Here is a 13,797-nt window from a genome sequence, read left to right on the forward strand (position 1 = left end):
GGAATAACAATACTTCCCCTTCCTTTGTAAAGCACATGGAGATTTGTGGATGGAAAAAGCTGCACAAGAGTTTTGTAAGTATGATCATTATTAGTTCATTTACACAGTTCTGTTTCTGATTTGCTCCTGTTTCCTTCAGTCATCAAGTTCCCTTGAGACGTGCCAATGAATCCAGTTTCTCCAGTCATCTAAATCTGCCAGGCTGTAGTTTGAACCAACTGCCTCTTGTCCTGCCCTCTGTGGCAAGAGAGGACAACTTTTCTCCATCTTTTTTATGAAAGCCTTTCAAGTATTTGAAGACTGCTATCTTGTCCCCTTTTAATCTCCTTTATTCCAAATTAAACATACCCAGTTCCTTCAGCCTTTGCTCATATCTGACTTGCATTCCACCTCTTTGATCATCTTTGTCCCTCACCTCTAGATCCTTTCCAGTTTCTCTATATCCTTTCTATACATTGGTGACCAAAACTGGACACAGTCCTCCAGCTGAGGCCTAACCAGCGCCGAGTGGTACTATCACTTCCTCTGACTTTCACGCAATGCCTTTGCTTTTTTGCAGCAGCAGCATCGCATTGCTGACTCATGTTGAGGTTGTAATCCACAGCTCCCAGATCCTTCTCAGCAGTGCTGCTGCCAAGCCAGTTTCCCCCCCGCTTCTGTATTTGTGCATTTGGATTTTCTTCCCTAAGTGTAGCACCTTACATTTGTCTTTGCTGAATTTCATTTTGTTGTCTATAGCCCAGTTTTCCAATTTATCAAGATCCATCTGAATTTTAGCTCTATACTCCAAAGTGTTGGCAATCCCCACTCCCGCACAGCTTTGTGTCATTTGCAAACTTGATCAGTATGCTCTCTAGACCTACATCCAGGTCACTAATAAAGATGTTAAATGACACCAGACCCAGAACAGATCCCTGTGGAACCCCCCTTGAGACCTCCCTCCAATCTGACATCATTCTATTAATAGTTACTCTTCATTTGCAGTTGTTTAACCAATTGTGTATCCATTGATGGCAGTTCTGCTGAGCCCGCATTTCTCCAGTTTACTTATCAGAATGTTATGTGAGACTGTGTCAAAAGCATTGCTGAAGTCCAGATATATTAAGTCCACAGCATTCCCCCATCCGCCAAACCAAAGAAGGAAATCAAGCTGGTTTGGCATGATTTGTTCTTGGTAAATCCATGCTGGTTGCTAGTGATCACCCATTCATCCTTCACGTATTTGCAAATGAAATATGTTATACATTGATCTAGTAGCTTCCCAGATATCAAAGTCCGCCTGACCTGTTTATAGTTCCCTGGCTCCTCCTTTTTATCCATTTTAGGGATGGGCACTACGTTAGCCCTTCTCCAGTCTTCCAGGACCTGTCCTGTCATCAATGAGTTTGCCAATATTATTGCCAGTGGCTCTGAAATTTCTTCAGCGAATTCCTTCTGTACCCTCAGGTGAATAGACTCATAGAATCATAGAATATCAGGGTTGGAAGGGACCTCAGGAGGTCATCTAGTCCAACCCCCTGCTCAAAGCAGGACCAATCCCCAATTAAATCATCCCAGCCAGGGCTTTGTCAAGCCTGACCTTAAAAACTTTTAAGGAAGGAGATTCTACCACCACCCTAGGTAACGTATTCCAGTGTTTCACCACCCTCCTAGTGAAAAAGTTTTTCCTAATATCCAACTTAAACCTTCCCCACTGCAACTTGAGACCATTACTCCTGGTCCTGTCCTCTTCTACACTGAGAATAGTCTAGAACCATCCTCTCTGGAACCACCTCTCAGGTAGTTGAAAGCAGCTATCAAATCCCCCCTCATTCTTCTCTTCTGCAGACTAAACAATCCCAGTTCCCTCAGCCTCTCCTCATAAGTCATGTGTTCCAGACCCCTAATCATTTTTGTTGCCCTTCGCTGGACTCTCTCCAGTTTCTCCACATCCTTCTTGTAGTGTGGGGCCCAAAACTGGACACAGTACTCCAGATGAGGCCTCACCAATGTCGAATAGAGGGGAACGATCACGTCCCTCGATCTACTGGCTATGCCCCTACTTATACATGCCAAAATGCCATTGGCCTTCTTGGCAACAAGGGCACACTGTTGACTCATATCCAGCTTCTCGTCCACTGTCACCCCTAGGTCCTTTTCCGCAGAACTGCTGCCTAGCCATTCGGTCCCTAGTCTGTAGCGGTGCATTGGGTTCTTCCGTCCTAAGTGCAGGACCCTGCACTTATCCTTATTGAACCTCATCAGATTTCTTTTGGCCCAATCCTCCAATTTGTCTAGGTCCCTCTGTATCCTATCCCTGCTCTCCAGCATATCTACCACTCCTCCTAGTTTAGTATCATCCGCAAATTTTCTGAGAGTGCAATCCACACCATCCTCCAGATCATTTATGAAGATATTGAACAAAATCGGCCCCAGGACCGACCCCTGGGGCACTCCACTTGACACCGGCTGCCAACTAGACATGGAGCCATTGATCACTACCCGTTGAGCCCGACAATCTAGCCAACTTTCTACCCACCTTATAGTGCATTCATCCAGCCAATACTTCTTTAACTTGCTGACAAGAATACTGTGGGAGACCGTGTCAATAGCACCAGGCCCTGCTGATTTGAAGATGATAAAGTCAAAACAAAACATTTTTACCTTATTGAAATGAAACATTTAGACATTACTGCAATGAGATGATTTGACATCATTGACGTGAATCATTTTGACATCGCTGAAAGACCCAATGTTTTGATGGTCTTGAATCAATTTATTTTTCAATTTCTATTTAGCAGGAAATTAATAAAATTTAGCTTTTCATTCTGGTTCAGACCAAATATCTGTTTTCAAAAAACTGGAATTTTCCATAAAATGGACATTTCTGATTTCCATCCAGTTTTAAGCAAAGAAAATCTTGCTTTCCCATTCTCCACAGACCCTGACTCTTCAAGATTAAGACTTCTCGGTCACCTTTTTGAAATGCACACACAAATACATGATGTAGGCTTAGCACTGTTATCATTTATGTTATTTTTCTTTTGCAGTAAATGTAAAAGCACCATGAATTTTTTTTTACTTCAAATAAGGGGTCACCATCAAGCTGAAAAAGTTGAGAAGCGCTGGCTTAAGCTGTAGGTTTTTTAATCCAAACTTCCCCAATGTTTAGGGAACTGTCCCCTCAGAGCTAGATTTTACACATGGTTGCCTGTGTTCTGAGTCCTCTAACATAAATATTTTCTAGAAGGAATCCGGAGATGTGGCTAAAGTCATGTTAATTGGCCACCTAAGTCGTGGAGTAAAGGAGAAGGCTCCGGTTGGGAAAGCCAGCAAAACACTGAGTAGTTTACTGTTGATTTTTATGTTAGTCAAAATAAATATGGTTCCTCTGGTAAACATAACTTACTTCCCCTCAAGCCACCAGAAAAACGTGACTGTTTTAGCAAAACACCTTCGCACTCTTTTAACTGTTAAATTTAAAAAAAGGCTTCCTTTGATGTTCCCATTTCAGTGTTACTGAGCTTGACTCAGCCTCAAAAATACACGGGGAAATTTTGTGTCTGATGCTTCCATTTACCCAAAATCAAATTCCAATGTTTTCTCCCCACAATGATTCTGTTTCACTGCTGGTTTAAAGGGAGTGGAGCAGCCACTTTTAGTCTGGTTTTTTATCAGGGAGAATGTTTATTGTCAAACCACTTTCCTCAGGAAATTAATACTGTTTTTGGCAGGGTGGGATCTGTAAGGCTTAAACAAACAATGGGAAAGGCGGGAAGCTGGGGAGAAATGTATGGCCTTAAATATAGACCTTTTGAATAACTTTTACGACCAAAACAGCGAGTGAATGTTTATCCTTTATGCTTTAAATAGCTGGTAAATATTACTTAGCTCTGATGCTAGAAATGGGAAATGCTTTTTACAGCTAACAACTATTTATGTATTTTATAGGTCACGTTCATTTCAAAGGGATCAATTCTAATTACCAAAATTGCCGTATATTCTCAGTTTAGCCACATCCCCTCTAGGGGATTAGGAATCAACAGGACACCTTGGTTCTATTCCTGGCACTGCCACTGACCTACTGTATGACCTTGGGAGGTCACTGCCTCTCTTTGGGCCTCAATTTCCCCATCTGTGAATTGGCAATGGTAACACTTGCCTATCTATCTTAAGAGGTAGGTGCACAGACGACCTTGGATTTTGTGAACTCGGTACAGGTCCATTGCACAGAGAAGGCAGGATTTAGGACAGCTGTGCTGGATAGTCATATTCTCTCTGCACTATGGAGCACGACTGCCCAGACCGGGTCTGGGGAGGAATGAGGCTGGCTTCTGGGGGTGGATCCATGACTATACAGATCCATAGGTCACCTCCCCCCACCAATGGAGGGGATGGTCTGCATGTGGTACTGCCACAGAGAGGCTCTGCTGTTGCTGGGTAGGTTGTGTTAAGGATGCTGCCTCCTTAGCTCCCAAGAAGCTTGGAAGACAGGAGCTATATGAGGACAAAGGAGTTGACATGATTCATAAGAGTTAATAGGATGCCACAGTCACGGTAGCTCGCCTCCAAACTAAGTGCAGGAGAATGCCCCATTGTATTTATGCCCTTTAACCTGCATTGGGGTATTATTATTATTTTAATTAATTAATTAAGTATATGCTCTCATTCCTTATGACACATGTGGCAGTCCAGATCCACCTCCATCTGTCTAATATGCCACATTTCTTGCTCCATTAGAGTCTGTTTCCAGGACAGCAGCATGCGTCTCAGTGGTTTTCTTATATGTCATCTGTTGTCTTCCTCTCTTCTGTTTTCCACCAGCTGGTATCCCATCCAGGGCTTGTCTAGAAAGACAGTTTTTTGACATCTGTACAACATGTCCAAACACACCAGCCTTCTTTATCAAATCTTTGTCTCTACAGTCTGCTGACCAGTCCTTTGTAACACATCAGCGCTTGGTACTTTATCCCACCAGCAGACACAAAGTTTTCTTTGCAAGCATCTCCTATGAAATCTATTGTTTCCTTCAGTGGGCTACTAGTATTTGGCGAGACTCAGAAGCATATAACAATGTGAGTATCACAATGGTATTGTTTAACTTTATCTTGGTTCTTGTACGCATGTCCTAGTTTTCCAGATATTTGCCAGTCTCAAGAAGATTCCACTTGCCTCCCAATTCTTGCTTCCACCTTCTTTTTGAGTTGGTCATTGGCACTAATTGTGCTTCCATGATACACAAACTCTTTAGCCATGCCATATTCCTCACTGGCACCTTCATTGCTGACTCCTCTTTCAACAGTCATGACCTTCATTTTCTTCTGGTTGATTCTTAACTCTAGTTTGCGCCCTATGTTTGACATTGCTAATGGTCTTTTTCATAGCTTGATCATCTGTGTCCAACAGAACAATGTCATCTGCACAGTCGATAACTTGATATTTTCTTCTAATTCCTTTATCTTCCTTTGGTGTTGCTTTTTGCATCATATAATCTATCACAATTCAGAAAAGAAGAGGTGATAAAATGCACCCTTGTTGCACTTCAGTGATAATATCAGATCTGTCAGTCTCTCCACTTTCTGTCATTACACAGCATTTTGAACGTTCATACAGCATCTTAGCTAGTGACACTGTGGTTTTAGGAAGGCCTTGTTGTCACAAGATCTTCCATAGAGCCTCTCTGTAAATGCAGTCGAAAGTTTTGTTAAAATCTATAAAGTTCAAGACAAATCTTCTCTGGTAAGCAAGCTCTTTCTCAGTCATTCATCTCAGGGTAAAGAGGTGATCTATACACAGTCTTTTCAAACTACAGGCTGCTTGCTCGGTATGTAGTTTTTCATCTAGAACCAGTTTCAGTAGTAAACTGCAGAACACTTGTCTGGGTATGGAGCAGTGACATTACGCCTTGATGTTATCACACACGAGCTGGTTTCCTTACTTTGGTAATTTACAGATCATATCTTTCTTCCACTCCTCTGGGCAGCATTCTTTCTCCCAGACTATATTACAAAGTTTGCATATTTCACGTACTACCACTTCTTCCCTGGCATTAAGCCTTTCAGCAGTGATCTTATCTTGACCTGGCACTTTGCCATTTTTAACTGCTTAACTGCTTCCTCTATTTCTGCTTCTGAAATGCCGATCAGTGAGATATGTCCTTCTTCACCTTCTTCTTCACATCCATCGACTGGAACTGTTGGCTCTGGTTGGTTGTGTATGTCATTAAAATGTTCAGGCCCTCTCTCCTTTTGTTCTGATTCCATTGTTAACAGTCTTTCATCTTTAGCTTTTATGATGTCACCTTGACTCTGGAACTGTGATGACAAATTCTTACATACCCTGGAACAGCTTCTTCGAGTCACTCCTCACTTCTTTGGCTTCTCTCATGTTTTTTGTCAAGCCAGGAGCTGTTATTTTTCCAACACAACTTCTTTATCTTTTTTTCTTCCTCTGCATACTCCTGTAGCAGAATGCATCGCTCTTCTTGTCTCACCTGTGTTTGCCTCCTTTTTAAGGCTTTTCTTTCTTCAATCAATTTCCATGTGTGTGGCTATATCTGCTCTTGTTTCCTTGATCCTGTTGGTTCTAGTGAAGATGCGGCAGTTTCTCAGCAGACATTGCTAAAGTGAGCCCATTGTTCCTCTATGTCATCATTCATTACCCACTGCTCTTGGAATCCATTTGAGAGCTGGATTTTAAAGTCCCTTCCGATTCCTGGGTTAGACGGTTTTGTCACATCAAATTCCAGTTCTCTTTTCTTATTAGTTTGCCTTTTGAGCTTTATTCTAACTGTTCCAATGACAATCACTTCCTACATCAGCCCTTGTAAGCGATCATGTATCCAGCAGTGATCACCATCATCTGCTGATGGCAATGTGACCCAGTTGTTTCTCAGTATCATCTGACTTCCATGTTAGTTTGTGTTTCCCGTGTTGAGGGAAAAGTGTCTCCTCCAGTGCACAGGTTATACATACTATACAGCTTAGTAAATCTTTAATTGGGGATTGGTCCTGCTTTGAGCAGGGGGTTGGACTAGATGACCTCCTGAGGTCCCTTCCAACCCTGATATTCTATGATTCTATTCTATGATTCTATGATTCTTTCACTGTTGTCTGTGTACCCCTCAATTCCACGTTTACCCAAACAATGCTCATATCCGAGGTTATTGTTACCAACTTGGCAATTCAACTCACCCATAACCAGAATGATATCACAAGCATAGGCCTGGTTTAATACATCTTGCAACTTGCTGTAGAACATCTTTTACTTGTTCAGCATGTTCATTGGAAGGTGTGTAGGTGGAATGGAAAATCCCGCCATTCACTGAGTTGCGTCCATTGTCATAGGCATCCATGTGCTAGCGTAACTGTAGACATTGATCCGGGGAGTTAGGATCTTGCTTCGTTGACAATAAACTTGGCTGGCTGCCTTCATACCTTTAACGGATCTTGTAGTCATTGGGCGGTTCACTCGAGGTCTGCTGTTTCGGCTGTCTGTGCAGAGGTGGGACAGCACACGGGGAGAACACACACTTGCAGCTGAACATCTGACGACACTTACTTTAGCATGGGTTCCCATTCTTGTAGCTCTTGAGTTGCCTTTTTGTCGAGGAGTACTCCAGTTCCCTCTGTGAGACCATCTTGCCTTCCTGAACAGGGTACTGTGATCCCATCTGAATGGAGTCCACAACCAGTCCAGCTCATTTCCTCGCCCGAGAATATTAATATTGAACCAAGTAATTTCTCTAACTACTTTACTCAGTGTCCCACATGGTTCTCACATTCCAGAAGCCAATTTTAGTTTTAGTTTTAGCTGTTAGGATCTCTTGTTTCAGGCGATGATCTCCCACACCCCTTCATACCGCCGTTCAAATTCATTTGTTGTTGACTCAGTGATTCTGAGAGGCTAAGTGAGACAGAGAGGCTGGTTAATTGAGACAGACTCTTTTATCAGGGTTGTTTCCATAACTGTGACTTTTTAACATGGACAGATATTTGGCCTGACTCCCAACCATAGGTCCACACCATGGCTCTTTATTCAATAAATTCGGAGCAGCCCATATTATGTATGGGGTTCCCTCATCCACTCCACCATCTGATCAGTTGGGCTGGAGGACAGGTCTGAGCAGAAACAGGTCAAAACAGGTGCATAAATATTCACACAAGCTCATGGGAACAGAAACCACCAGTATCTCATGCTTTCAGTAAACGCGTCTTCCAGTGACAGATCCAACATGCAATGTAGCGCTTAAAATATCCCTCCTCCACTTAATCACGTTTCTTTTTTCAGATCAGGTTTTTTAAAGAGAAGTTAACCCTTTGCACATTAAAGAAACCTGCCTGAATTCGTAGCTGGTAAAATTGTTGCTTTTATTGGTCATTTGGGCCATGAATGTTATTTAATATCCCAGCTGAGATCAGGGCTTCTGGTAGTAGGAGCTGAATGCACACAGGTTATGTCTACACTGCTAGCTAGGGGTGTGAGTCCCCTGCTTGTGTATACATACTTGTGGGTATAAATAGCAGTGTAGCCACAGGCATGGTAGTGGAGGCCTGGCTGTGTGGGGATGAGTACAAACCCGCCTGAAACCAGTGAATATGTCCTCAGCACGACTCAGCCATGAGTACGCTGCTGCTACCATGTTTGTGCTGCCATTTGTACTCATGCTAGCTCCATGAGAGCTACTGTGACCATGTGTACGTGAGCAAGGGAATCACACCCCTAGCTTGTGGTGCCGACGTAGCCACAGAGACCAACAGTCTTTGCCACAAAGAATTTACAATCTAAATACAAAGGGTCTAAAGACACAGGGTCGGAGGGAAGATTATTTTCTTCACTTCACAAATGGGAATTGAGCCAGAGAGATTAAGTGGATTGACCAAGCAAGTCTGTGGCAGAGCCAAGAATTGACCTGAGATGTCCTGAGTCCGAGTCCTACTCCGGTGTCTCCACTCCACCTATCCTTCCTTTGGAACTCACCTTGCAATGCTTGAAGCAGTCGAGTCATTGTCATGTTAACCGTTCCATGCTGTTACCCAGAATGATCATGTATTCCCTCTCCTCGACTTTTGTGGGGAGCATTTAATGTGGAACATAATCCTGATTCTGTGTGCTTTGCATAATGAGAAATGAAAAGGCATGACTTTTCCCCATGTAGCTGTGAGCATGATTAATTCGCTGTTAGATACAATACCGTACTGGGACACAAAGTCATGATCATATTGTCACAATATATTAGGTGACACAGCCATCCAAATGTATCCCCAATATAGATCCAGAGCAATTATACCAGAGTGAATTTGGCCCACTGTGTTTATTAGCTGATACTCTTAGTATATGTGATACACTCTTCATAGGTTTCAGATAGCAGCCGTGTTAGTCTGTATCCGCAAAAAGAAAAGGAGTACTTGTGGCACCTTAGAGACTAAGATATGTGAATGTGGACACAGTTGGCAACGGGCTTTCTTGCAAGGATAGGTTCCTGGGTTAGTGGTTCTGTTGTGTGGTGTGTGGTTGCTGGTAAGTATTTGCTTCAGGTTGGGGGGCTGTCTGTAAGCAAGGACTGGCCTGTCTCCCAAGATCTGTGAGAGTAATGGGTCGTCCTTCAGGATAGGTTGTAGATCCTTGATGATGTGTTGGAGAGGTTTTAGTTGGGGACTGAAGGTGATGGCTAGTGGCATTCTGTTATTTTCTTTATTGGGCCTGTCCTGTAGTAGGTAACTTCTGGGTACTCTTCTGGCTCTGTCAATCTGTTTCTTCACTTCAGCAGTTGGGTATTGTAGTTGTAAGAATGCTTGATAGAGATCTTGTAGGTGTTTCTCTCTGTCTGAGGGGTTGGAGCAAATGCGGTTGTATCGCAGAGCTTGGCTGTAGATCTTGGCTGTAACACCACCCGTTGCCAACTGTGTCCACATATCTATTCAGGGGACACCATCATAGGGCCTAATAACATCAGCCACACTATCAGAGGCTCATTCACTTGCACATCTACCAATGTGATATATGCCATCATGTGCCAGCAATGCCCCTCTGCCACGTACATTGGCTAAACTGGACAGTCTCTACATAAAAGAATAAATGGACACAAATCAGACTTCAAGAATTATAACATTCAAAAACCAGTTGGAGAACATTTCAGTCTCTTTGGTCACTCTATTACAGACCTAAAAGTGGCAATTCTTCAACAAAAAACCTTCAAAAACAGACTCCAAAGAGAGACTGCTGAATTGGAATTAATTTGCAAACTGGATACAATTAACTTAGGCTTGAATAGAGACTGGGAGTGGAGGGGTCATTACACAAAATAAAACTATTTCCCCATGTTGATTTCCACCCCCCCCCCCACACTGTTCCTCAGATGTTCTTGTCAACTGCTGAAAATGGCCCACCTTGATTATCACTACAAAAGGTTCCCCCCCACCTCCCGCTCTCCTGCTGGTAATAGCTCACCTTACCTGATCACTCTTGTTACAGTGTGTATGGTAACACTCATTGTTTCATGTTCTCTGTGTATATAAAATCTCCCCACTGTATTTTTCACTGAATGCATCCGATGAAGTGAGCTGTAGCTAACGAAAGCTTATGCTCAAATAAATTTATTAGTCTCTAAGGTCCCACAAGTCCTCCTACTCTTCATAGGGAATTTGAATTTTCATGTAATCTTTTAGTAAGGTTATGAAAAGAAATGTAGAAGGCTGAGTTACAGTCTCACACTTCGGATTTTTCTAGATTTATTTTTAATACAACAACAACGAAAGAACTTTCTTTTTAAAATTGATACTCCCTATTCGAGCAGCCCTTCTTCTTCTGCAAGGTGCGTGAGACACCATACCAGCTAAATCCAGGCGAACGGGAGCAAACATCATAAGAAGAATGATGTTCTGGAAGGAAGACGCAATACTAAATGGGCTCAGGGTCACAAAAGCACAGAAGAAGCATTATGGAGCAACTTATGCTCACAGAAATGGTTGCAACATTTGTGTCCAGACACATTCTGGCAATGGGGACCATAGAAATACCATAGATGGCTACATAAAAAGGGGTTTGCTTGATGCAATATTGCAGTTGTCAATTTCTAGCATTAACGGACATAGAGCAGGCTGCGGCAGTTCTAACTTCATGGATCAATGTATCTCAACTCTGCAGGCAGCCACTGTAACATTGGTAGGGTGACCAGACATCCCGTTTTTAAAGGGACAGTCCCGTATTTAAGCTCTCCTGCAGATGTCCCGATTTTTTCTTTAAAATGCGCAAATTGTCCCATATTTTCTATCTCTCCCCCATTAGTATTGGTGGGTCCTGCTGCTGACTGGATCCCTGCTTGCCAGCCGACCCCTCGCCAGCTGTGAGTTGGGGGTCCAGTGACCAACGGTGGGGGTGGGTGTGTAAGGCTGGAGGCGGGGCAAAGATGCAGCACATTGGGCCGGCTGCTCCCCCTCCTGGTCCACCAGCGCAGCCCCTGCTACATGCCAGCTGTTGGCCAACAGGACCCCACTCCCATCCTATTTCTGGCCAGCACTGGCTGCGCGCTGCGAGTTTGGTGAGTGTGGGCAGGTACCAGGTGGCGGCTGGTTACAGGTCGCCTCTGCTGCCCACCCATCGGCACTTTATGTGCTCCCCCTCTTGCAGTCCTCTTCCTGTCTTGCCCCTTCACCCCCAGCCCCAACCCTGCTGCTCCTCCATATCACCCCACCCCAGTGGAGCATGTCCTGCTCCCAGCATTGTGCGGAGAACCAGCCCCTGGTCAGAGCACTCAACTCCCCAACAGCCTGCCCGGCAGTTCCTTCCTTCCCCCACTGCCTCTGGCTGGGTTGGCACCCCAGGAAAGCCCAAGATCCTCCAGCCTGGGGCGCTGGCCAGGAGGCGCCAAGCCCTGCGTGTGCCAAAGCCCCCGCACAGTGCTGGCACAGGGAAGCCTCTCTGCCCCTCAACTAAGAGTGGAGCGGTGGTGGGGAACTGATCTGCAGCCTGTTCATGCCCCGAACCTACAGGCTCCACAGCAGCCCCCGGGGCAGGGGCTTAGCACCCTCTTCACCTGCCCCTCCCACTTACCCTGGGTCCTGCCGCCAGGAAGCGTGGGGCTGCTCCTTCCTGTAAGCACCTGCCCCTCCCTGCTGAGACACCTCTCTGGCCAGGTTTGCTGAAGCCCCTGCAGTCAGATTCCCTGGGCCCTGGTGCACAATAGATCCATAGGGCTTAACCCCTTCCTGCCCATACTGTAGCCGGAGGAGGCTGGGTAATGTTGGCAGCCAGCAGCAACTTGGAGGTGTTAGTTGCCTTTCGACACTGTGCGGGCAGGAAGAGACAAGCCGCTTCCAGCAGGGGGTGGGGGTGGCGGGGAGGGGCAAGAGGAGGGGGGGGTGCAGAGATCAGCTCTGCAAAGACAGGAGCTAGGTCACCCTTTCCCCACCCCTCCTCCCCTGAGACTGGAAGCCACTCCTGTCCCTTCCCTCCCACAGTGCTGAAAGGAGGTTGCTGGCCACTTTCTGGTGTGAACCCTGGCAGAAATATGGGAGGGAGGGCATGTGATCCTTTGTCCCCGACAAGCTATGTGTTGCCTTGGAAAGACGAGATGCCAGGTACCAGGAGAGGTGGATCCATCCTGGGGGCCCAGCCAGGCATAGAGGGAAGAGAGCGCCGGGCAGGGAGGGTCAGCTCAGTCGGTCACACACTCCTCCTTTGAGAGAGAGGTGTAAGGGAGTGTGTGTGTGTCACCTCTCCCGGTGGGGGTGGGTGGGAAGGAGTGTGTGTGTGTCACTCCTCCCTGTGTGAACCCTAAAGCCTTAAAGATAAGAAGGTAAATTAAAATAATCCAACTACACAGTCTTTCTTTTTAAGAGGGGCTCAGTCAACCTGATGTTAATTTGAATGTTTGTACTGCATAGTTCTGATTGATTGCCATTGGACTCACTTGAATACGAGTAATTTTACTCGGTGTCCCGTATTCAGCATAGGGAAATATGGACACCCTAACTACTGGGGCTAGCTGCAGGGTGAAGGTAGAACCCTTATTTGTATTGATTTTGGTGTAACTAATAATAGAGGCTGTAAGTGCCCTGACACATCATTAATAACACACTAAAACCCCAGCAGCATTAACTCATTATATCAGCAGGAATCAGAAGCCAGAAAAACCACCCTTTCATCATCTGGGAAACCCACCATCAGCCTTCTTCGAAGGCCAGGTGAACAGATGGATTTATGACAACTCAGCCCTTATCACAGAGCAGACGATATTGCTTGGGATTTTAAAAAATGCTTGATTTCCTGTGTTATTTATTATTATTATTATTGCCATGGTTATGTCAGTTCTATTGTGAGGCAGTTCTCAATCCACTGGCCATGCATCCTATCCCTCAAACCCTGGCAGGCCAGTGGTCCATGGCATTTACAAACCCGTGTTTTCTCCTCGCCTCTCCATCTGTTACAGATGAACGACAGACTTCCACTGTTGTTTGGACCCTCCATGCCTGCGGGGGTAGCTTAAGATGAACAGGATGAAGGTCTAGGAGCCTGATCCTGTAAGGTGCTGAGCCCCTTGTTGGGAACTGAGGGTCCACAGCACCTCCCTGAGTCGCTCATGGTCTTGCCACACTCAGGGCTGGGTTCCCAAAGATGCTTTGATGCCCAAGTCCCAGTTTTAGACACCTCTGTGATCCACAAAACTCCCACTCAGCATGTTAAACCATGTTAAACCATGTAGGTATCTCAACTCACCTGGTGCCTCAATTTTCAGGGTAAAATTTCCCTGTTTCTGCTCAGGGGCATGTGCACTGGTGCCTCCCTCTAGGCACCTGGAGGTCTGTCTCTCACCCCAGC

This window comes from Eretmochelys imbricata, chromosome 19 (genome assembly GCF_965152235.1).
Source record: "Eretmochelys imbricata isolate rEreImb1 chromosome 19, rEreImb1.hap1, whole genome shotgun sequence".
Taxonomy (NCBI): domain Eukaryota; kingdom Metazoa; phylum Chordata; order Testudines; family Cheloniidae; genus Eretmochelys; species Eretmochelys imbricata.